Source organism: Corvus cornix, chromosome 6 (genome assembly GCF_000738735.6).
Source record: "Corvus cornix cornix isolate S_Up_H32 chromosome 6, ASM73873v5, whole genome shotgun sequence".
Taxonomy (NCBI): Eukaryota; Metazoa; Chordata; class Aves; order Passeriformes; family Corvidae; genus Corvus; species Corvus cornix.
In genome coordinates, this window is record NC_046336.1 from 28,641,052 (window position 1) to 28,665,182 (window position 24,131).

A 24,131-nucleotide genomic window follows, 5' to 3' on the forward strand; every position below is an offset into this window, starting at 1 on the left:
GGCTTTGAAAGTCAGTCAAAACTCATTCAAAATTGTGATTCCATGGTTTAACCCTAGCCATTTCTTTTCCTTACACAGATGGCCCATCTGTTTGACTGTGAAAAAAAATTGGCAAAGAAGGTAAATACATTAATGCTTTAACAGTTTTTAATGCTATGTGCTAATTGTCTCTATTACCAAATCAAAGGTGTGGGATAATAAAACAGAGACAAACCCCATGAAAAATCACAACTGAAATTAAAAAAAAAAGGGAAGTCTTGTATCTCCAGCAGAGAGGCATTACACCTGCTGCCTCTGAGTCAAAATGCTTTGCTGTAAAGACCTGCAACTCCCATCCCCTTTTGAAACAAAACTCTGAGCATGCCCTGATGATAAGCAAAATGTCAGAGTGAGGTCAGTGCTGCATTCAGATGACAAGCACAGGAGAACAGAACACCATTGGCACCATCCAGGACAGACAGAAATGCTCTGCAACATAATAGAAGTCCTTATATTTATTGAAAAACACATTTCTTTGCAATACTATGCTGTAAGCCAATTGTTCTCTTTCTCAAAGGCTCCTAATTTCCCACATATTAGTTTCCTCCAGTGGTGCCAGTTGTTCATATGGATTTTCACACGTACAGTTCTCTCCCTATTCCATCAGAAGTTGGAGATGAAAACTCTTTTGAAACCCTTTCACTGTCAGAAGAGACTGCCTGATGAGAGCATAAGGCTGGCAACACAGAGAAGGAAAAAAGCCTGGTTTGAGAGTCCTGCCCATGTGTGACAGCAGCCCAGCAGGAATTTTAATGGCAACAGGCAGGTAATTGCTGTGCAGCTCAGCACTGAGTGCTCCAGTGTGTGCACACATGGAAACTGAGAAGAGCCTTCCCTGCTCCATCAGCCAGTGCTGGCTCAGAATTGAGAGCTGCTTGCTCTGATGGATGGTTCAGGCTCATTAAGATAAGCACATGACGTGGCCAACCCCACCTGGACATCATCTGAGCAACTATCCCAGGTAAAACATCTCCTGTCATTAAAAAGAACTGGAGCAATTGAGCTTCTGCTGCTTCTCCTGGATTAAGACTTCAAGAAAGCTTAAAGAAAGCAGTCTCCCACTGTAAGGAAAGAGATGACACCAAATCACTACACCTGGCTCACGGATCTGCTGAGAACTTGGGGGTGAGGACTGATAAGCAGACAGAGCTCATTTTCCTTACTAGCAGAAATGGGAAATAAGGCGAGTTGGAAAGATGTATGCCTTATAAGGGTACCATGTTTCGAGTGCTTTGAGGACAGGCTCCACCAGAGCACTCAGAATTGGCACTCTGAGCTAAAGGAAACAAATTATTAGACGACTCTGAAAACAAAAACTGCTGTGCTTTACCCTAAAAAATTCAAGTACCACACTGTCTGCAGGACAAAGCTGAAGTCTATCAGCAAATCTCTTACCTTCCTTACACCTCCTCTTCAGCATGTTAAGATTTTAAAAATTAGCTGCTTATCCCCAGCTTTATCCAAAGGAGACATGGCATTTTGTGAGACATTCATATTCTGATTCTAACTAGCAGGAGATCTCTGGAATATACCTTTTACAATAGGATTGCCAGTGTGCATCTGCTCCTTGTTCCTCTTCAGCTTTGCACTGTTTTCAGTAACAGACTACATCTGAGTTTGATTTCCTGCTTCCACTGGTCTCCTTGGAACTCTGAGAGCCAAAGTCACCACTGAAATCTTGGCAGAGGCCAAGCTTTAATTCACCAGTAATGCAATCCATTACAATTACAGATAAACTGCATAAGTGCTGGATACATTTATGGAAGTTGTATAGGAGAACTTGTCATTGATTTATCCTTTGCCAACCTGTTTAGCACCCTGGAACAAAACACAGACTTTCAGAAAGCTGCTCTCATTCCATTCAGCAACACAACACCTGTGAGTGAGAGCAAATGCTACTTCTACAGGCATTCTTCCTTACTCTGAAAGGGAAAGTAATACAGATTATTGGTGTGGAGAACTTCTACTATTTACTTTTCTTTCATGTCTTGACTTCATGAAAGCATTCCTTCATTGATTTTTTTTTTAAGTCAAAGCCATTGATGAAAGGGAATCACCCTTTACTGTACCATAAAGTGCTGCCTGCCACCCTCCAAAGGGCACTGCTCCAAATTAAAATATGATTAGACTCTCTAGGATGACCTTGTGAAAAATCAGGGACGTGTTTATTTCCCTGCCTTCCAAATCAACCTTGCTTGATTTAGAAGCAAAGAAAAGATGTTTTTCCTAATTCCCAGCCCTGAAAACTCTTGGAGTTTTCTGAGACTCTGAGTCTGTGCAGTCTCAGCAACAGTAAAGACAAGGAAATAGTTAATGATTCTCAGTGAAGAGCACAAATAGTTAACGATCCTGGGAGCTACCTGCAAGCAGACTCCAGCTCACTCATCTACAGCTGGGCTGAATCTGCAAGGCTGACAAATAAAAAAGCAATAAATGTTTCTTTCTTTCACCGAAACGTTAAGTCATAATTTACAACACAGAGATCCTTCATAGCTGCTCTACAAGAAAGGGGTTTATCTGCCCCTTAATTTCATACAGCAGGTAGCCAAAGGGTTTCTCTGCCTTTTTACTGAAACGACGCCCATTATAGGAGATACATGTTAGCATGGGCAGCAACTCAGGAACTCCTCCCTGGGATGTGGGGCTGACTGGTTTTACATTAATGGATTATCCCAAACAGTTGGCTTCAGTCATGCCAATGGATTTGACTCCCTGTACTTGAGGAAAATCTTAAATTCTCCTCGAGAGCCAAGGACTAACCTGCACTCCCAGCAGGCTCACCAAGGATTACCAGGAATCAGCATTCATCCAGCTGAGAAGCCAGAGCTACAGGAACAGGGCACCGGGCCACCAGTTAATCTCCTACTGAGACAGGAGCAGAGGAAGTTGTCAAACCTGCTTTTCTGCCACTGAGGCTCGATGCTTTGGCCATCACAAAACTGACCCTAAGAGAAGCTGGCTGAAAGTGCTGAGCTGGAAGCGCAGCATTGATTGGATTGCACTCCCAAACCCTGGCAGCAATCACGAGCAGCACTTGCTGGACAACCTACAGCACTTGACTCAGCACTTACTGGACAATGGCAGCAGCCACTGTCCAGGATAAAACATCCCCAAATTACAGCCATTTTCTATCTACCCATCAAGAGTCACAAGACCATCTTTTCCATGACAACGCTTATCTACTTTAGTCCCATGCTGCTCCTTGCAGCAGGACACAAGCTTCCCTTCACGCTTTAGAGACAGACACTAGAGAAGTCTGCTGCTGAGTGGAAATTAAAACTGTAGTAGCCACTAAGCTGGGAAAAAGATATTAATTCCAAGAGATAAATAGGGCAATGCTTGTCCTGCCACCTTCTATACAAGACTCATTTAGGTATTCCTATAAGGTGCACATTTCCTGCTCACACACAAGCTCTTCTGCCTTCAAATACAACCCCTGTCTGATCCCTAACTGGTGTTAGCATCAGGGGCCTAAGGTGAATTTTGAGACTGGTCATCTTTAGCCCAGCCTTCTCAAGAGAGAACACACTCTACATTTCTATGTGCTGCACAGGTGGAAAAACTTCCAACAAATCTACTCTTGTTTTTTGCAAATGTCCAAAATGAAAGGTCACATGGAATGCACCATATGGAGCAAAATAAGGATGCCAGCTCTATTTTCTCATTTTGGTATCTATAACAAAGTTCACACAAACCTCCATGTGTGTTTGTTTTAATGTAACTCACAATCTGCACGATTTTAGAGAAGGCTTCTAAAATGCACTACATGTAACACCACTGGTTACTTTCACATGGCATCCCTTTAAGCCCAGGTGCAAGTCAGAAGCAGATGTGGACATTCATTTTTTTCTTTATTTTCAGGCAAGCGAGCCTATCTGCCCAACTTTATTCACCACCCTTGGGAGGTATTCCTGCTGCCTTGGATTTACAGTGCCAGAAGGTAGCTTCTGTGAAAAGACTAATATCCATGCAGCTAAAGCAAAGAAAGGAATTCTCCTGGAGGGTAGCTCAGAGCAGGACCCGTAACCAGGCCCTCAGAGTATCACTTCTGATAAAGCTCTTTCTCCCCACTGAGGAACCAGGGAGAGGAGAAAGGCTGGCTTCTTAAAGTATGTCCCTTAAATCAAGCTATTTCAGTATCTTCTTACGGAACATTTTGGGGTCTGAAGCTTTTCCTGATTTTTTTATACTTGAATTCAATCAAACCCAGTCTATTTGCATTAAAAGCCCATTTGAAAATAACTAGCTAGAAGTGCCAAATTGCCAGCCCCGGAGGTGAAGCATTTTTTATGAGCAGTATGGAGTTCTCATGAGCAGAGGCAATGAAAACCTGTCAGCACAGTCACACTTTCAGCACCCTTCACAATGCCTGGCACATAAAGACCACCAAAAGGTGGGAAGGACTCATTTCAATACTCTTTGAAAAGGTACAATCTTTACTAAAAATGCTAAATAGCTTTAAATATGTATCAACACATACTGTCCTTTCTTAGGAAGTAATAAAAAATATGTTGATTCATTTCCCATTGAATTTCAACTGGTAATTATCTTTACAGGGACTACAAGGCTACAAGGTATGTAATGTGTAATGCAACTTCTAACTATTTCCACCCTGAAATATATCAGAAAAATGGGGAACTTAATGGTAGAAACTTCTTGTGACTCATGGTGGGTTTATGAGTTGTCAGAGTGAAGAATAAATGCAGTAACTGAATGGGAAAATATAACAGCCATTCTGTACACACCATAGCTCAGGTGTAGTTCCAGAGTTGAGAATATCCTTATCCAGCAAAAGCAATTAAATACATACTTAGCTTTAAGTAATCCCACAGGAATCTACAACATCTAAAAAGTAAGCAGTAATCATGAACAAAATTCTCTCTCTGAAGGAATATTTATACAACTGAATGTCCTAACTGAGGCAAAAGAAGGATTTCCTTGTGACTTTCTCACGGTTGAAATTATTTGCCTCATCTCTGAACTATTAGTTTCAGTGTGTGTGTATGTATCTCAGTGAAAGAGAACAAAAAATACAAAAAATATTCATTCTTGAGCCCATTTACTCACATGTTGAAAACACCAGAGTTTCTGGAAAGTGAGGCATGGATTACAAGAGACTCCTGAGTGGCCACAAAATGAGTGATAAAAGTATTTCGTAATTATCTTTCTCAAGTACGTTCCTAATTCTGATTCTAAGTCACCTTAAAGTCCACTCACTGACACCCCTGGCTTCTTCTCCTGTATCAGCTCTCCTGGGAAAAAGCTGGTTTGTTTGTCAGCATGGTCCTGTTCAGCTGTGGTTTGCTACAGCCACTGCCTTTCCCCAGAGCCAAGTAAAGCACCAAGCATCTCTTTTGCTTTGCTGGGATAGAATTACTGGATGAAGTACTGGGGAGAAGGTGTGTGGATATCTTATTTAAACAGTGGCTGAGGGAAGAGCCCCATGATGGATGAGGTGCTCAGTGCTTCCCTAGTAACTCACTAAACCCAAACAGCTCATGAATTTCTTTTTCCTCACAGGGCTCAGGAAACCAGGCATGATTCTGTCTTTGCTTAGAGAATGAACCACTGCAGGGATGGACAAAGGGTGGAAAGTTTACCTTTCTCAGGTGTTTTCTGATAATAGGAAGCGTAGAGAACACCCGGGATCACAGAAAGGTTTCTAGTCTGCTTAGATGAGATGATTATAGACAGCACCTTGCATGCACCGAACAGACCATTCACACAGGGGTGAGGCTGGGTGAGAACAGGAATCAAAGAGCATTCTCTTGTCTGCTGCTTGGGCACAGCAGAGACCAGGCCTATGGCACAGTGTCCACATGGACAGCACAGCCAGATGCTACCACATGGCTTAATCATAGCAAGTCGTGAACCTTTGCTGCTGTCCCCATCTGTCCAGGCAACCCAAAATTCCTCTTTGAGCAAAAAGTGACACCTGTCTGATAACTTGCCTAAGATTTTGACTTCCTAAGAATCACACATACTGCAAACAAAAAAAGACACAGGACATCCATCTTAAAGATCCTCACGTGTGCCAGACCTGTTGTTCACTCCCACTACAGCAACACACATCTTGGGGCCTTCCCTCCTCTCCCTTTTATTGTATTTTAAAAGATAGCAAGTCTGTTAATTAGTGTCAAAGATACAATGCAAACTAGCTGAAAGCAGCTTTTCTGCCACTGATCACTGACAAGCTAATAGGCCTGACATTTCCTTCAGCACACTACTCCTTTGATTAATGCAGCTGCACAATTTTTTTTTTTTGAAAATTTGTGTAATACTCTCCCATGACAGGAATTGATTTACAAATATATGAAAAAGATGAAGAAGAGGTGGACTTTCAGTATGGGGAAAAAAGTTATAATGAGGTTCCCAGCCACAGTCAGGGAGGCTGTTACACTGACTGAATCTTGGGCAGTTTATTACTGACTTAGGTACTAGCAAGGATCTCTTAAAAGGCAGAGGGGTCAGCAGCATTTTCCTGTGATGGGAACCTGTTGCTAAAAATTCTTGGAGGACAATTTCCTTATGTGACACTGCCAACACTTCTTCAAAAGACTTGCACAAAAATAAAGCCCTTCTTCAGTATTTCAGTCTAAATTATTGAAAATAAGTTGCTATTTTTTATTTATCTTCTTGTTCTCTGCTGAGCCAAGCTGCCTCCAGCTGTCTATCCCAAAGCTCAATGGCTGCTCCAGCATTTTTGAGCAAAACAGATTCTCTTGTCTTCAGGCTTACATGCATGAAATGCAAAAGTAACTTTACATTCAGTCTGAACTTTGTATTTTCAAGTCTGACTGAATTTGACACATAAAATATGAAAACTCAGCCTGAGAGGTTCAGTCTGGATTTTTATTTTCAGCTTTTCCTTGGCAAAAAACAACCACCCTCTCTGCTTGTAAACATGATCCCTTGTCCAAGATCATCGGTGGAGTTAGTGGACTGGAAAGTGGAACATTTGGTTGGTTTTTGTTTCCAAAGTTTCCTAGAAGAGTCATGGTAAAATCAATACCCTGAGATGACTCTGCCTGGGGTCCTTGAGGAAAATATCATACATGACCTTACAGTATGTTTGTGCCCATCTATTCTTCTGCTCTCATTCCATCCTTTCTTCCAAAACTTTCCATTACCAAAGTAGAAATATAAACACCTTCAAAAAGTTTCTTGGCTGTACATGTTTTAGCTGAATTTTTTTTTTCTTCCCTACACACGAAAGATATACAAGCTATAAAATCCACTCACTCCTTAACACATGGAAAATGCAACCCCCACCAAGGATCAACCATCGAAGCAGATTTTAGAAGACTGAAACCCTTCAGCAGACCCACTGCTGGCTGAGCTGTCTGAGAAAGGCCATGCTGAGCCCAATGGGGGGATGACTAAGCAACATTTCACATCTGCAGCCAGGGATGTTCCCTTGAGAGAGACAGATTCAAGTCCCTTTTCACCACAGTTCTAAAAGTGAAACCCAGGTCTCCCCTGTCCACACCAGATGTCCTTGCCACCGGGCTTCTAGCTGCTCCTGTGCTACAGCATGCGACATTTTCTTTGGCTTCTAGAGATGCAGAATTTCCTGGACACTAATGAATTTCCATGAAAGGTTTCAGTTATAGTGAATCAGCTTTTCCTAATGAAAAATGACAGTGACAGAAATTTCTCTGCCAGCTCTCTCACATTGGATAACCTTCAGAAACTCAATTCTTCTCTGTGTTTCTCCATCTTGAAACAGGGCAATAACACCAACCTCTTTTTCATAAACTTCTCTGGTATATCTGGACAAAAGCACCGTGTAAGAGCAAAGTATCATTATTATTTATTATTCTAAGCATGCCTGAGACAAGGGAAAAGCAAAACACTGTGATACTCACTGAGGTAACAAAATACAGCCATTCCTCTGGTAACACTTTTTAAATGTTACAGCTCAGCTTTCTTTTTTTTCCTTTTGGTAGCTGTCTAAAGGGTTGATAAAATTCCCCAGTATTAAAACTGAAAAAAACCAATTTCATCTCTTAAAGTAAGTAGGCAAAGTAGACAGGAGAAAAAATTCTATAAGCATACAAACAGCCTCTGATGGTTTTGTCTCAAAGCAAGATTTTTTTTGTTGCCAGCATTTTCTTGAGCACACAACGAATCAGTCCTGAAAAACATCTCCATATTGCAAGTGCCATATCCAGAATATTACACTTCAGGGATAAAACTCTTTGATATCTCAAAATATCACTTAAATTATAGTAATAAAAGCAGATTAAGCACTCAGTATCCTGCCACTCACATCATCAGCAAAACATCCACACAGAACAATGTTTTATGGAATAAATCTCCATACCAACAAAGTATCTAGATATTTAAATGCCATTCAGCAGAGATTACCACCCAAAGTTATTTCTCACCACATTTCAGTGAGATTATAAAATATCACAAGAAACAGAAATGTTCAAGACGTGCAAAAATCCATTCTCTTCTGCAGAGAGCTTTAGAAGTACAAAAATGCCACCCAGGCTGGTAGAGGACACTTCCTCAACACCAGTTCCATTATCTTTAAATTATCCAGGTACCAAAGTATAAAAACCCTTCTATAATCAAGGGAAATACAAAAAATTATGTCTCCTTTGCTGCCTGTATCTTCCTTTCCTAAATCTTCCATTTCCAGAGTATTTTTCAATCAAGAGGCAATATACCATGACCATAAAAATTATTACGGGCTCTTAAAAGACCCTCTTGGCTTTGGAAAGAGACTTTAAAATGTTAAATAATTTCTGTCAGCCTTCGAGTCATTAAAAACCTCTGGAAAAGATTCAAGCTCTGTGCCTGGAAGAGAGAATTATTTCTGTAATTGAAAGAAGAACAGCAAAACACAAATTCTTTAATAGCACATGGACTCTTGGGAGATTAAGCAATCAGCTATCTTGTCAACTCCAAATATACACTTGGGCTGCTTTTTTTCTGTATTTGTTGGTTTCAAGGTGAAAACTTATTATTTCATAAAATACAATTAGAGTATTTTGTGTAGGAAGTTCCAGATCCCTAAAAAAAAAAATGTGCAGAAGCTGGTGAGTCTTCACACACAGATTAATCCATAGAGAGGGGAAATGAAAGCCTTCCTGCTGGCCCATAATGCGTTTCATACTATCTACTACCTGAATGCATCTACCTGTGAGACACTGTGAGTTATTTTCATACCTCAGACACAGAGCAGTTCATTTAAAGTGACTTGTCTTATCTACCTGGCGTGGTTAAGTGGCTGCTGTGCAAAAAGCCGTGCATGGAAAGAAAGATACCTAAATGCAACACCCCTCCCAGGAGAAGACATTGATCACAGAGACAAAATAGGAGTCTGATGAGCAGCAGCTTTATTGGATGGCATTATTGGGGCATCTCTCTGCTCCTTCAATACCTCCAGGTACTTTACTGAATTTATTTGTCAGAAAAGTCCCTTGGTTTCCATCTCTCAAGCACAACTCTTTGCTTCTCTCCAGAGGGTCAGTCTGTTTCATTGCTTCCATTCCAGTCTGGGCAGGCAGCTACATAAATGATGGAACGAAAAACGTAACCCTTACAATGTTCAGAGACAACTCACAGTCAGTTCTACCCATTTTAGGCCTGGGGAGGTTATTTCCTTCCTTATTCTGCTGGGATTTTTGTTGTTTTGATCAGGGTTGTGTTTGTTGTTTGGTTTAAAATCTCGTTTAGATTGGATTACCCAGCCCCAATCAAATTACAAACCTTAATATGTCTTTTCTAGTGCACATTCTCACTTCTTTGCAGTCCCAGTCTCTAATCAGGTATGCAGTCTGGGGTTTGCATTTATAACCAGTTTCAATTGGCATTAAGCGGAGCCATATTCACAGAATCAAAGATTAAATGCAACCATTAGTGGCTTCCCTGTTTTTGCTGGTTATGCTCATTCACTGTTCATTGTCTGCAAGGCTGGTCTTGCATGATAGTGCTGGTTCAGGGCATCAAGGTGCTGCATCTTTAAATATATACCCACACATAAAACTAAATTCAAGGTTTGTCTAGTGCTATTGCTCTACAGAGTTTTCTATCCTGCAGTAAATCCCTGCAAGACAGACACACAAGTATTAGGAAGGTTTACAGGGTACAACTGCTCCTGTATAACCAAACCCACTGGGCTGTGAGGTTTGGTGCCTGTTCTTCATTAACCAGCAAATACAGGGAGAGATTAGTTACTGCAGAGAGACAAGCACAGCAGAACTAATTAAAGCAAAGTGCCTCATGAAGGACACTGCACAGTGTTGTAGCAGAACTTCAGAAGAGCTCACAATTCCTGTTCTACCCTACCTTTTGATATAAAATACCATCTCAAGGCCCAAATCCATATCCAAACACCAACATATCCTCACCAACATCTCTAAGCACCGATGCTGCTTAGAGCAGTCATCTTTCTTTGAGAACAGCAGCCACAACTTTGAGAGCACTGAGTGAATAGTGATGCATTTTGAGATGCTCCCAATTACACAGAATTGGTTTTAAGGCTGCTTTAGAAAAAAAGGAAGGGATCTAATAGGGAAAAGGTTATATGAGAAGAGGGAAAGTAATAGAAAATCAGACAGAATCTAATGAGAACTAAAAATAGAAATTAGGAGATGAAATGGCAATATAATACCTAAACTATTAGAAAACAATCTAAAGATGGAAAAGAGGAATATAGCAAAGGAAAGGTAGCAAAGAGATAGGCAATTCAGGCTCAGTAAAATATTCAGAAAACTTCAGTTTTATCATCAGTTCATGATAATGAAATGCAAGTAAGTCAAAATGCAGAAATTAAGGTAACTACACATGCAAAACACTGACTGTCTGGTAAAACACATGCCAGGTAACAAACACATGCCAAGAGCAATCTAACTTGCTCGTCAAGCACATGAACTACCCTGTCTCTGTGCTGCACCAACACATCACATTTTGATCTGCTGCACCCCAGGTAGAAACCTGATACAAACAAAGGCTTTATCAGGAACATTTCTTCTGAGCCTCTTCCTCGAAATTCTTGCTGTAGTAAGTTACCTTGGTGAGATCCTGGTGTGTTTTATCTTCTTCACCAAGGCATATGTGCTACACAGCTACAGGACCTGCACTTGTACTTCAGCACCTGCCTACTCTCTTCCTGTCTCCATGATTTCTGTGCCTCCACTGCTGCTCCTCACAGTGACTCCCCAGAGCAGCAACACTCACACTGACAAGCAGAACCTGGAGTTTCTTGCATGCCTTTCTTTTTCACATGGCTCTGGCCTCCATCTTTCCAGGCACAAATGGCCTGGCTCTACCTTCTTGATATCCTGCCTGCACACCTTTTTGAGGTTCCCCCAACACATCTCTTCCCAGGATTTGCCTGGAGTGATTATTGCTTACAATTCAAGTCAATTTTCTGAGTGCTGAGTGTTAGATCTGACAAGAAAGGTTTAATATTTTCAGTGCTTTTCTGCACAAACTGAATTTTCCATGTAAGCCCAAGACCTTTTCTCCATTTTCATAATGAGAGAACCGTATACACTCTAGAAGAGCCAGTAAGAATACGCAGTATTATTCAGGATCCAGCTGCAAGTCTCTCCAGTCCTTACCACAGGCTTTTGACCTTCTGGATCCCTTACTGTCCAGGGGAAAGCCCTAATCACAGGAGTTCTGATTGTTCTGCCTGCTCTCTTCCCCCAACACAAGCACACACTGCCGCAAACAGAATCAAACACAACAAACCCCCTCAACAGAGCATGAAAACCAACATATTCTCACAGAAGCTCTCTCCTAACCCACTCTCACCATCATCACCAAAGATCCTGTCTGACAGATAATCAACAATAGTTACAACTACACTGTATAAATTACCCAGTGAAGGGAAAAGAACCCCCAACTGTAAGTTACATTAAAACACAATAAATCCCCTATCAAAGTCATTATCTGAATCACTGATGCAGTCAAGCGCAAGGCGCATCTGATCTGTAAAAGGGGTTTGTTTATCAAGAAGAGTTTCAAGTCTTTAAGAAAACAGCATCAGTAGGAATAGCCTCACAATTTATATCTCAACACAGAACAATCTCAGGTATCAAGTAAATATTTTGCCAACACTTAGTTAAATTTGAAGAGGCAGGAATACTGAATGCAGAGAACCCTGACTATTTTCCTGCACCTTAACAGCACAGAAGGCTTTCAAAGATTTTTTTTTTTTGTCATTGCACTACATTCAATCAAGTAATTTAATAGTTTAATTTTGACAGGGCCCATGAATGTACAGTTCCTATTCTCTCCCTCACCAGTCAAAGCAGCGTCAGATTTCACTGCAGAGCTGAGGAATTGGGATGCACAGAGGAAAATATACTCAGCTTAAAAAGATAAATGCTTGTCAAAAGCAGCTGCATTTCCTGCCCATTTTTCCCCCTCTATTCATTAAACTTAGTGCTTTTCTTTTATCAAAATAAAAATTCTGTCACTGCAAACATAGTCCTAAAGTCTACAGTTACCAGATGTGAAAATGTCAGTACACTTAACACGTGTGTACACAATGCAGAAACTCCAGCCAAGCCACCAGGCTTTGTGTTTCTTTACTCAGTCTTTCTCTGTAAAAAACGTGCTCTAGGAAATTGAAGTGTAAACAAGAACGTGCAACTACCAACACCACCGGTGATTTGCAATAAATAGGGAAAATGAGGGGTTCTCTCTTTGCATTCAGCATAATTAACCAGGTAAGAAGAAATCCATTGTGATCTTAATAAAGCAGGTGCAATCACAGGGAGGTCTCTTTACAGGTTCTTGCACCATAAAGTGATTTTAAAAAAAACCCACAGAAAATTCTGCAGGTTTAGGAATTCTATTAAAATGTAATAGAAAGCATCTTTTTAACATACCTTATTATACCTTAAATTAGGATACTTCTACACTGAAGAAGGATGAATTTTCCAGGAGACTCTACTGCCTTTCAGTTGCTTGCTTATTTACCAGTACCAGAAGCAGGGAAATATTGCATCCATCCCCATGAAACCAATCATGGAAATCTCTCCATTATCTCAAGTTAACTTGGACTTAAAACTTAACCAATGTCAGATGCATTCCTGTGCAGAGCACAGGACTCTCTGCCTGCCTCAAACCCCTGAAGAGGAGCATTTCAGCACCAGTTTTTCATGCTCTCTAATCCAGGACTGCTGAAGTAACCTAATACACTTGCTTGGAAATTTTCAAAACCATTTTCATCTTTGGATTGAAACATCTCAGTCTCATTTTTTTCAAGTGAAAAATAACACTTGCAAGGTGTTTGTTCAAGTGGTCCCCTTTTCTCAGGGGAACAGAAATTATCTCTGTGGCAAATGAAGAGGGGAGGTTGATTTTAGCAGAGTTAGGTGGAGGCCTGTGTTTTCGCCAGGTTTCAGGCAAAGGCTGTAAGTCAGGAAAGCCTACACTTACAAGAGAATTGTCTCCAGTAGCACATGTGGCATCTCAATCTTCCAAGTTATAACTTCACCTCCACATTTTTCAAAGTGAGTAAAAAAAAAAAGTATTTTATTGATGTAATCCATGAGACAGCTGTCTGAGAAATCCAATATGCTATTGAAAGATTACTATTATTGAAGTTCCCAGTAGTTCAAGTAGACACTTTTCAGCAGTGAATCTTGAAATTTCTCATCCTGTCCCTTTATTCTGTTAAGTGCCCATTGATTGAGACTATGATGTGCACAAAGGGTTAATTGCTGTGCATCATTTTTGTTTAAAACAATTCCAGTAGAAAAGGCAGCTGTAATAGCCTATTGTGTACTTACTTTCAGGGAGTCTGAGCACATTTGCTGTGGAAACCATGGCAATTTGAATGTTCCCTGCAAACAAAGAAATAATTACCCTTGCAGTCATTGAAATCAACTATTTGCCCATGGCGGGAAAAAAAAAAAACAACTAGGAACAAAGTGTCCATTTCAGCCTTCTTAGACTGCAACAAATTACCCAAACGTAAGGTATAATCAACTTCAGCAACAAAACTCGACAACCTTTCCCCTCACTCCTTTTTCATTCTATTAATTCCTTGCTGAAATACAGCTAGAATTTTTGTGGAAAAAGTAAGGCCCTTTAAGTACATACAGGCATTTTAAAAGCTGCCTCTCCTGTGTGTTCTGTGAGTCAGCGGCGGATAAAGGAAAACATGAAAGGAAGCTAGAAAAATGGAGAAAATGGAGAAAATGTAGAAAAACTGAAAGAGTAAAATCTTCAGCAAAAAGCCCCTTCACAGCACTTTCTATAAAACTGTTTGTTGCTGGGTAGCTTGGAAAGCATTCCTGCTTGTTCACAAAAACAAGAAATCCCCCTGAAAGTGGGATCAATTCTAATGAAATTCATAAATCCCACGGAGCAGCTCAAAGAAGGCAGGGACAGGCTGGCCCTGTGGTAGGACAAATGTTTGCAGAGTCTGGAAAGCAAAGATAATAACAACAGCAATAAATTATAGCCATTCCCTGGCTTTCTTGGGCTTATTCTTTTGCTCTGCAAACTTAGAAATAGTGAAGACAAATGTTTAGCTCTTCATTAATTCATTTGCTGTGATTCCTCAAGCCAAATCACAAAATACAAATGGAGGAGCTAGAGAACAGCTGTCTCACAGAAATGGTAACAAGCACAGGGAACTTGGGAAGTACCACCGAAATCTAACGGAAAACCAGGCTTTTCCTACCGCTGCAAGACTTCTGTTCAGCCAGTGCCTCTCTCTGATGAGAATCTTCCCTGGCTGACCTGTAACACCTTCTTGGCTGAGGATGAAGAGGAACCATCCTGCCATGTTAGCAAAAACTCTCCCTGCTCAATACTGACACACCACAAGAAATTGCTGCCTGGTCCCCAGAGGATCAGGTGGCAGTGAGGGGCAAACACACCTTGCTCGTACCCAAGGTAACCGGCCAAGAGGGCTGGTACCTCTGGAGTTCAAATCCAACATGTACACAAGGCTTGTTGCACGAAGGAGAAAGGCTTGAAGAAATGATCAGGAAGAAGAGAAATGATTTATTTTCTTGGGAGAAGCAATTGTGTGCGAATGATCTCCCTTGTAGAATTAAACTCTTTTTTCTTAGCCTGCTAAGAAATGTGAAAGGATGGACAGCCTAACAAAATGGTTAGCAGAGGGAATGGGAAATAATACAGCTTATTGTATTTCAGATTAGCTATGCTTTCACAAAAAGACTGCTCCAGCAGGCTGAACAAAACACCATTCCCTTGTGGGTTAGATAGGAGAAATTACCTTTTCAGGTTTTAATTTTAAGCTTAAATTTATGAAACACTAATCCACGATCCATTAAAGATAGCATTTGCCAGTATAGCCAGCAAATCAGGAATGCTTACAAGCTTTCGAAGTGTGTCTTTTAAAGGAGAAAAATCACTGGACTCAGCCTTTTCCATTGTTCCCATAGTTCTCTGTTTGGCAACACTTCAAAAAGGAATTGGCATAAGAAGCTGTACAATCTGTTCTCCTTAAACGAGCCAAAGTTTTTGCTTTTTTTCTTCGTCTTTGATATATAGGGATTTTTTGCAAAGGGAAGGGACAAAGCAGAACACAGGGAACTTTGTTTCTTTTTTTTTTTCATATACAACCAGATATAACCCCTGAACAGATCAAAGACCCCTCATGTCCAGTAGCCAGCCCAGCCTATCTGACAGTGGAGCAGGTCACACTACATGTTCAGGACAAATGCAGTGTTACTTCCCCCAAGTGCCCTTTCAGTCTCCAGAAAACGGCAGTTTGGAGCTTTCTGGAGCCAGAAACAATGTCTTGATATTTCCAAGTCTTCAGAGGAATTGTCCCATTGCTTTTCTGAACTCATGCAAGCTTTTAGCATGCAGAACATTCTGCAAGCTGTGTAATCTACTATCGCTTTTTATCAGTGTTGAACTGACCACCTGCTGATTTCATTTGATATCCCTTACTTTTTCTATTGGAGGAGGGAAAAAAAATGACCAAACTGTTCTGTATTTCTGCCTCTCCATTATATTCTCTCTCAGCAACCTCTTTTCTAACCTAAAGGCTCTTCCTCTGGATCACTGATTGTGCAGAAGTTTCAGAACCTCCTTTACACCTTCCTATGTAACTTTTCCAGCCAGAAGCCTATTGAGCAGAGAAAACCGGGAATAGGCATAGGATTCTGGATGGGTTTGATTTGCTCTATTCTTTCCACAATGTATCTAACATATATGTTTTCTAGGAGAGTAATGAGAATTTAGCTAATACCATCCATCAGGGCGCTAAAATCTGATTCCTAATTGAAAGAGACAGCTCAGAATCCATCATTTTATATGCACAGATGAGATTATTGTTCTCTTATGTTCATCATTTTGTATTTATCTACACACAGTTACATCTGACATTCCTTTCACTCAATGGCCTCAGCTCATAGGATTTCTCTGCATTTCTTTCAGGTTGGCCTTTGTCACTGATATATTGACATTCTTAGGACAGTCAACAAACTGTCTCCTGTCTATTCACTGCACTTCCAGAATTATTTTGACAGTGACCATTTTGAAGACTATGTGTTGATCAGCACTGACTCAAATACAAGCTTTTCTCTAACAACAATATTCTCCACTTGAAAACTGATCATCCATTTCTATGTTCGTTCCAATTTTGTATCCATGCAATGGAAGGAACATGCAACTTATGGCAAATCAGGGGGAATCTTCTTTCTTGAAGCTCCTTTCGTGAAGATAAAGCACTTTTTCAATATTAAGGCAATCTGCATTATTGGGAATGTCCAATCCATTTGTTTTCCAGCTACTAAAAAAATAATAAAAATTGACGAATCTGTGAGGCTTAACTGCCCTTCTCAGAAATTATGCTATTTCTGCCTCCTATTGAGCCCGTTTCTGCACAGTGATCTCCCTTAGAACCTTGTCAGTGGTTCTAGTCACAGGGTCAACAGTTGATGTGCACTGATACAGGTTCAGTTTGCACCTGAGACTGCAGCTCTAGAGCCACAAAACCAGGAAAGAGAAAGCACTGCAAGCACTTAAAGGGAAAAAACCCAAACAGGAATTACAGAGTCTTCCATAAGCTATACAAGGGGAAAAAAAAGTAAATCACTAATGTTTTCTTTTACTCTACAGCTTCAACCCAGCTCCAGTTTTATGTACTGGATGTTCATTAGACATGGCAAAACTTTGATCTTAAGTAATAGACCAAGGCAGAATAGCAGAGCTTTGAAAGGATCCAGTTGCCTTCCCTGTAGTAGTGGTGACGACATTTGTCCCTCTGTTTCCACAGAAACGGAGACAACAACAATAGTACTTGCAAATAGTGTCTCACCCAAATACACTGTGGGCTCTATTTGCAAACTATCTGACAATGAACATCATTCTGGACAACTTCACAGGAACAAGAGACTGAAGAAATTTACTCCTCCTAGATTGATACTTTAATGTTAAAATTATGTATTTATCTGCAAATGTGTTTATTGTACACATCTGGAAACTCTCTCTGTATTTTTATGACGTGATTAAGCAGCCTCAGTTTGCTAGTACTTGCTTATCAGTCTTTGATGAACAACCTCTTAAAGAATGTTGAAAGATGTTATTTTTCTCTTAACTACTGTAGAATGGAAGTGGAATTGTGTAATTAGTTAATTTTATTTATTCTGCCATTAGTTTAAGAACGATGCACATTACCTCTCCCAAGCAGTACAACTCCACTTAAAGATTAAATGAGAAGTATCCACTTCAAGATGCAATAGAAAAGACACAGAACAGATTGTTCATGTCCCCATTTAATTATTGCTTAGATTTTAAAATCTATGTTTAACTCAAAATATTCATGTCAGCATATAAAATGCAGAGAATCAGACAGTCCCAGACATGAGATATGTGGTTTGGTTTTTTCTGGGGTGCAACAGAAGTCAGAGAAGGAAGGCTCTGAAAAACTGATTATTGTTCTTTTCCCGAAATACCAGTGAGAACATCTGACGTATCAGTAAAGTTTTCCAACTTCCTTTAAATGCTGTCTCCCTTTTTTTGTTCCAATTCTGAATGCAATGCTTAAATGAATGAGTCATCATTTTAATATCACCAATTGAAGGATCCATATAAACTGCTGCAGAAGAGTCTTTGTGAAATAGATGCTGAGGAGCAAGTGAGCCACTGATAATGGTTTTATCTCAATGGTTTTTAGTTGAGGCTGAGGTGTCAGCAGATCTTACCAGGCTGGGCAAATCACCCCATCTTCCAGCTGCTGGACTGATAGAGCTGCAAGACACTTGTTTTCTCTGTGCTGGACAGGAATGGTCGCCTTTGGCAACAGCACAACACAGGCATTTGCTAAACAAACATGTGAGCTACAGCCATTAGTAAAAGTTTATCTCTAGCTTAGTTTAACTGGCTTTGGAAGGGAATCGACACCAACTGAATTAAAATGCAGTTAATTAAGTTTGAGAGAATTATCAGAAGGATTAGTGTGAAGTAACTATTCCACTCCAAAACATAATTCAGATTATTCCCTTTTGCTTGTGTCCTCCCCACACGAAGAAGCTATTTCTCATCAACCACCCAAACCCCACTCAGCTGGATCTGGAAGAATGTATGATTTAGAAACACAATAATTCCACCAATTCCAACAACCCCACCTCTGTGCTTAAAGGTGTTCATCTCTAACTGAACTAAATTAGGCCTTATGCTTATTTTGCATATTTTTCTCTCCCCCTTTGCACAGGAATTTCTACAATAGTATTCAGAGAAACCAGGGTTGTGTATTTAAGTGTTCCACTCTAGGGAACACAACTCCTATCTTGATACAAGATTGAAACAAGCTCCTTTTGTTTTTGTAGAGCTGGAGAGAAATTTTGTCAAATATTCGTACCTTTAAAATGTATTTACCCAATGAGGAGCATGAACCCAGGGGAAAAAAATTCTAAATGCAAAGATCAGATTTTTAGTGGAAGAGAAATCAATCTTTCCCAACCCTACCAGCAGCCACAGTCCTGTGGCACATGGCGGAACCCTAATGGATCTTCTGTTGCCCATGTGTCCAATCAGCCTGACTTCCTAAGATTTAACCATCCCTCCTCTCTAGTCAGGCTGGTGCTCATCCTGCACTGCCAGCCTCAGGTTCCCCTGGAGCCCAAGTGTCTGAAGGCAGAGGCTGAAGTGCAGCTGTAACACTCGGATACTGTGAAACCATCTGTGCAGTCTCGCAGCAACTGTTCATCTAAATGTCTTCAGAATGCAGCACTGATGAGCCTTTTCACTTCTGCTCAGTAGGTGATAAGAGAGCATTTTACCCCAAGCTGTGGCCCAGATGTATTGGACACTAAATACATTACTCCTATTTTGTTTTCATTTTAGAGTGAAAATTAATAAACTCTGCTATTTGCAATGGATCAGCTCACTCATCTGCCACGGGATTTTCCCTGTGGCTCCTTCCAGTCACTTCTCGGCATTAAGCTACTACAGGGTCATTTATAAACCTCCAGAAAATCTTCGGGCCAGAAGTTACTTTGCTCATTTTAAGAGTGCTTTTTCTGTCTGCATTGGAAAATGCCTGTATTAATCCCTGCCATCTCCTCTTCCCTCTTTCTCTCTGTCCCTCCAAGCTTCCAAAGCTGACTTTAATGTGCTATCTGAAACAGAAAGCTCTCACAGGAAGTGACTGCTTCACTGACGCCTCTGTCCTCTCCTGATACTGCCTGAACAATTTTATTCTCATTTACACAGTGATCTTCCTATTGCATGTAATTGTGTGTCTAAATGGTTAATGCAAGGGTAATGCTGCCAATGGCCAGCCTACCAAAGTTATTGCAGTGACACAGGTCAGTGGCTCTCCTCCTCTCCACTGAGCTGGTTGTTAGAAACTCACCCTGTTAAGCTGGAGGAGAGCAAAGGTAAACCAGGCAGCAACCAAAACAGGACCTGTGGAGAGCTGGGAAGAAAAGAAAGAGCTGGGAAGGCTGGCAAAGTGATTTTACATCATCACAAAGAGGTGATTGGTGAGACTCCGTGTCATGAAATACTTCATTCCTTCATGTTCACTCTACTCACTGCTCCTACTCTAAACCTCAGAGTTTGCTCTGCCTCTTTGGTTTCCCTTTAAACTGCAGAGTAGAAGGTGAGAAAGTAGTACATTGTCTATGCAACTTCAGATAAACAGGTTATTTACCTGAACACTTGAAATCTGCAGTTTAAGCAACAGCAAAAGGATATTATGTCTAGTTTCAGACTTTCTTCTTTATCTGGAAAGGCAGTAGAGGCACCAGAGGAATGCTTCAGAGGAGCTGGCAGTAAAACCAAGAAAACTGGGCTAGAGGAGTATGAGGAATAGCAAGTTTGTAGAGTTCAGTGGCATGTGGAAAACCTGCAGGAAGCATTTACCTCATTTACATGATGTTCACCAACAGGTCATGGCACTTAGGAGCAGCCACTGTGACAACTCCAGCTACAGAGGTAATTTTCAGGGCACAGAGGAGCAACCACAGGCCAGTGCACAGTCTCAAGGGCAGATTAGGTAAGAGCTCAGACTGAGCACAGGTAGCCTCAGGAGTCTTTCTTTCAAAGGACGCCAAGGAATTCCTTCTCCCAGTGCCTTCTGAAAAAACAACTGAGCAATTCCTTAACTTGTACAGGAGACAGATAAAGGACCCTCCTGCACACAAAAGCTCAACAAAGGGGACAGGAGGTAAAATGGAACAGCATTACAAGTGTGTACACACACTAAGAATGTGTTACAGAAATTGCATTTCTTTTCCTCAGACTAAGGCAGCAGAGAAATACTCAGAGCTGTTTCTAGAGCCCAGGTAAAACTGATACCTGTGTGCAGGTTTATTGGCCGAGACGCTTAGGGTTAGAGGATCTTTGAGTCTATTCCCTTTCCAGTGAAGAATATCTACAAAAAGGCATCATTATGTCATTTCACAATTCATGGAAAGAAATATATTTTCCTCCTCTTGAAATCTTGTAAAGTCCCAACAACTAATTAAACCTGATGTCAGAATTTAACCACAGGTGTGACAAAACCAGCTGGTCTCAAAGGCAGAACACCTTAAGGTGACAATCTGTTTCCAATTCCCATTCAGATTTAACACACACACTTTTTGTTTTTCCATGTAAGATACCACAGGAAAAAAAAGACATCTGTCTCCCAACGCTACTTGAATTTAGGAATTGGAAGCCTGCCACATTTTCATTTGCACTAGAAGTAATAGCAAGTTAAAATCCAGTGGGTTTGAGTAATTTTGGAAGATGCAGTGGTAGGTAAGGAGATCTTTGGTCAGATGTGAAAACCTGGAAGTACAAGAAAAGATCATGGTTTTGAAGCAGAAGGTTTTGACTTTCACTTCCCACTGTTGAGAATAAACTGCTTTAGGACAGTGTGTTAGGAAAGGCAGCTCCTGGATACCTGTTAGGACTACAGGGACACAGAGCAGTCTAATAAGGTCAAGTGTGACAAGTTTTCTCCCTTCTGCAGTGATGAATGGGATCACAGGCCTTGTTTTGGGATAGTCTCAAGGTTCTAAAGCCCTAAGGTGCATACCTCAACATGTAATCACAATTCAGCCTGAGAAAAAGTTCAGAGACATCACTCAGACGCTCCTACCCCGGCCCAAAGGACAAAGCTGAACAAAGTGCTTCAGTCTGCTGCTACTATTTCTAGCTAAGTAAAACTTTATGCCCTCTACGTAACCCCCCCACCTTTTATCAAAACACACATTGCCATATTTCATCTGAGCTTCCACCCTCATCCAAGACACTGACTGGGAGAATGCAGAGAAACATCCAAACAGCTTCCTTCAAAACCAAAAATCCTGTTAACACTCAGCCAAAATGGCCAACAGACATCCCAAATCAGAGCACAGCACCTGTAATCTGCTTTTTTGGATAAACCTATAAGGATGAGGGCAACATTACAGACAAGATTATGAGAAGCAGAGTAAAGCCTCCCCCACCCCAAAAAGAGACAAATATAAACCAGCTGCAGTAACTCTGAGGGGAGTGACTCTGTGCTGTGCCTTGCTGCATCCAAATGAAATGGCAGGATAGATCTGCTGGAAGAAAAGTTGCTCTACTCTGCACTGATAAGGGCTTAGTGATTTAAAGGCTCATCAGAAGGACAACTGCTGAGGTCTTGAATTGCCTGTTAGAAATAAGTTGAGGAAGCTGTGATTTACAAAGATCCCAAAACTTGCCTGCTTGGGCTTTGTTTTATCTTTTTGTTGATTTGCTATTTTTGTTTGTTTGGCTTTAGGTAGTTTGTTTCAAGCCAGTAGAAATTTAGTTTTATTAGTTATTTTAAAGTAATGTTTGGGGCTTTTTTAAAAAAATCTGATACTTGTGGCTGGAGTTTTTTTGTCTGTTTCTTTGATTGGCCTCCAAAAAAAAGACAGCCATACCTTATGCTTTACACAGCCTAATCTTGCAACCTAATATTTATAGCATTTATATCCTAACCTTTTATATCAGCAACTGTTGAGTTATCTCTCTGCCCTTTACTTGACTTTATTACATGCAGTGAGAACAGGGTGGATCCCAGAGGTATATGCTCAGTAAAAAAAAATAAAAATCACAGGTTTTAATCTGTCATGGGTCTCATTTCATATCACGTCACATGCAATGATTTGTGCATTTCTTATTTTTTGATTCAAAACTGCCTAAAGTGAATAATCCACTGACACTCCTCCCCACCACCAGGTAATTATGGTCTAATGGGTCTGATACACTGAGCATAGCTGCTGAGCACACTGACATTCTTCACAGGCTAAAACTGTTTCTGTGAGGTTAAATCCTGCCAGTTTAGCTCTTGGAAGCGAGCCCCACTGCACATGTAGGACAGGATACCACCTGAGGGAAGGGGGGAAGAGTTGTGCATTAGACCAGGTGTGTCATCAATCTGCATCTCTCACAAAAGCTTTATTAGAGACACAGGGCTTCAGGAAGACTCCACTGCACCTCCTGGAAGGACTCGGTCGCTGAAACTCCAGCTTCCCCCTGCTGTGGCTCAGAACAGCACTTCATCTTTCACATGATGTTTCACAGCTCTCAGGTGGAAGACAGCAAAGTGGCCAAACAGATACTCTGAGAAGTGCAAATACTTTGGTGGTGTGACCTTGCTTATCCGTAGAACAGCTTAGGCAGATTGGAACTGCTTGATTCCAAATGCCACCTGAACGGGAAACAAACAGGATCCAACAGTCCCAGTCTAGCAGTAAGATTACATCTGTACATAAGCTTGGACATGAGAGATAACCCAGTGGGCTTTTCTTTCCAGACTACATATGAACTTTGATTAGGCATTGCTTTATTATTTTATGTTTATTATTTCAGACATTACCTTGGAAAACTGCTAGATGGTGCTAGAATATGTACATATGCAATACTATGCTAATACAGGGCTTTAGCTGCAATCCTTGTCCCTGGAATTTGATGCAATTGCCTTGTTGTATATAGACAGAGAGCTGTGTCCAGGATGGCAGAATCATATTTCTCATGCTTTGCAGGGGGTGAACACAGAGAAACACTCAGCTGGACTCACATCAGGGCCCAGGTCAAGGAGATTAACTCATCCCCACATGGCTCAGTGAGAACATGCAGGGCACAATTCTGCACGCATTTAACAAGCCTGCAGCTGTATGGATTCTATGTTCCCAAGAACAAGCCATCCTGCATAAAAAGAGCATCTTCAAGAGACCACTGTGTTCTTCCTCAATGCAAATATTCTTGGAAAGAGAAAAAAAAGAGGCAAAAGCAGGAGAAGGGAGGAAAGAAGCAACCAACCAACAAAACAGAAAAAAAAAAATCTGCTCCTGTTTACAGCAAAGGAGAATTTAGTAATGATACCCAACTTGTCTGCAACTCATGTTACCAGTTTAGCTAATATTATTGATTTTTGAGTGGTTTGTATGGGGAAGTTTAAGGATGTCATGTCATAAATATATGGGATTATAAATGAGAAATGCAGTTAAAAAGAAATATGATTACAGAGGAAGTATCGCTCTGGAGCAATTGGGCTTACACAGTACAGACTTGATCCATAATCTACTAGAGCTTTTATATGAGGAAAAAAATATAGACATTTTAAAATGGTATTAATATACTTGATTCTTAACATTAATGGCTAAGCACGTGGACAGTGAGGGAAAAGA

General features: G+C 40.7%; 1 long non-coding RNA gene across 1 annotated transcript in view; it reads right to left on the reverse strand.

Annotated features, from left to right (window-relative positions):
- Positions 1-24,131, reverse strand: part of LOC104690182 — a 97,835-nt gene that overhangs the window by 61,817 nt on the left and 11,887 nt on the right. The window lies entirely within an intron of this gene.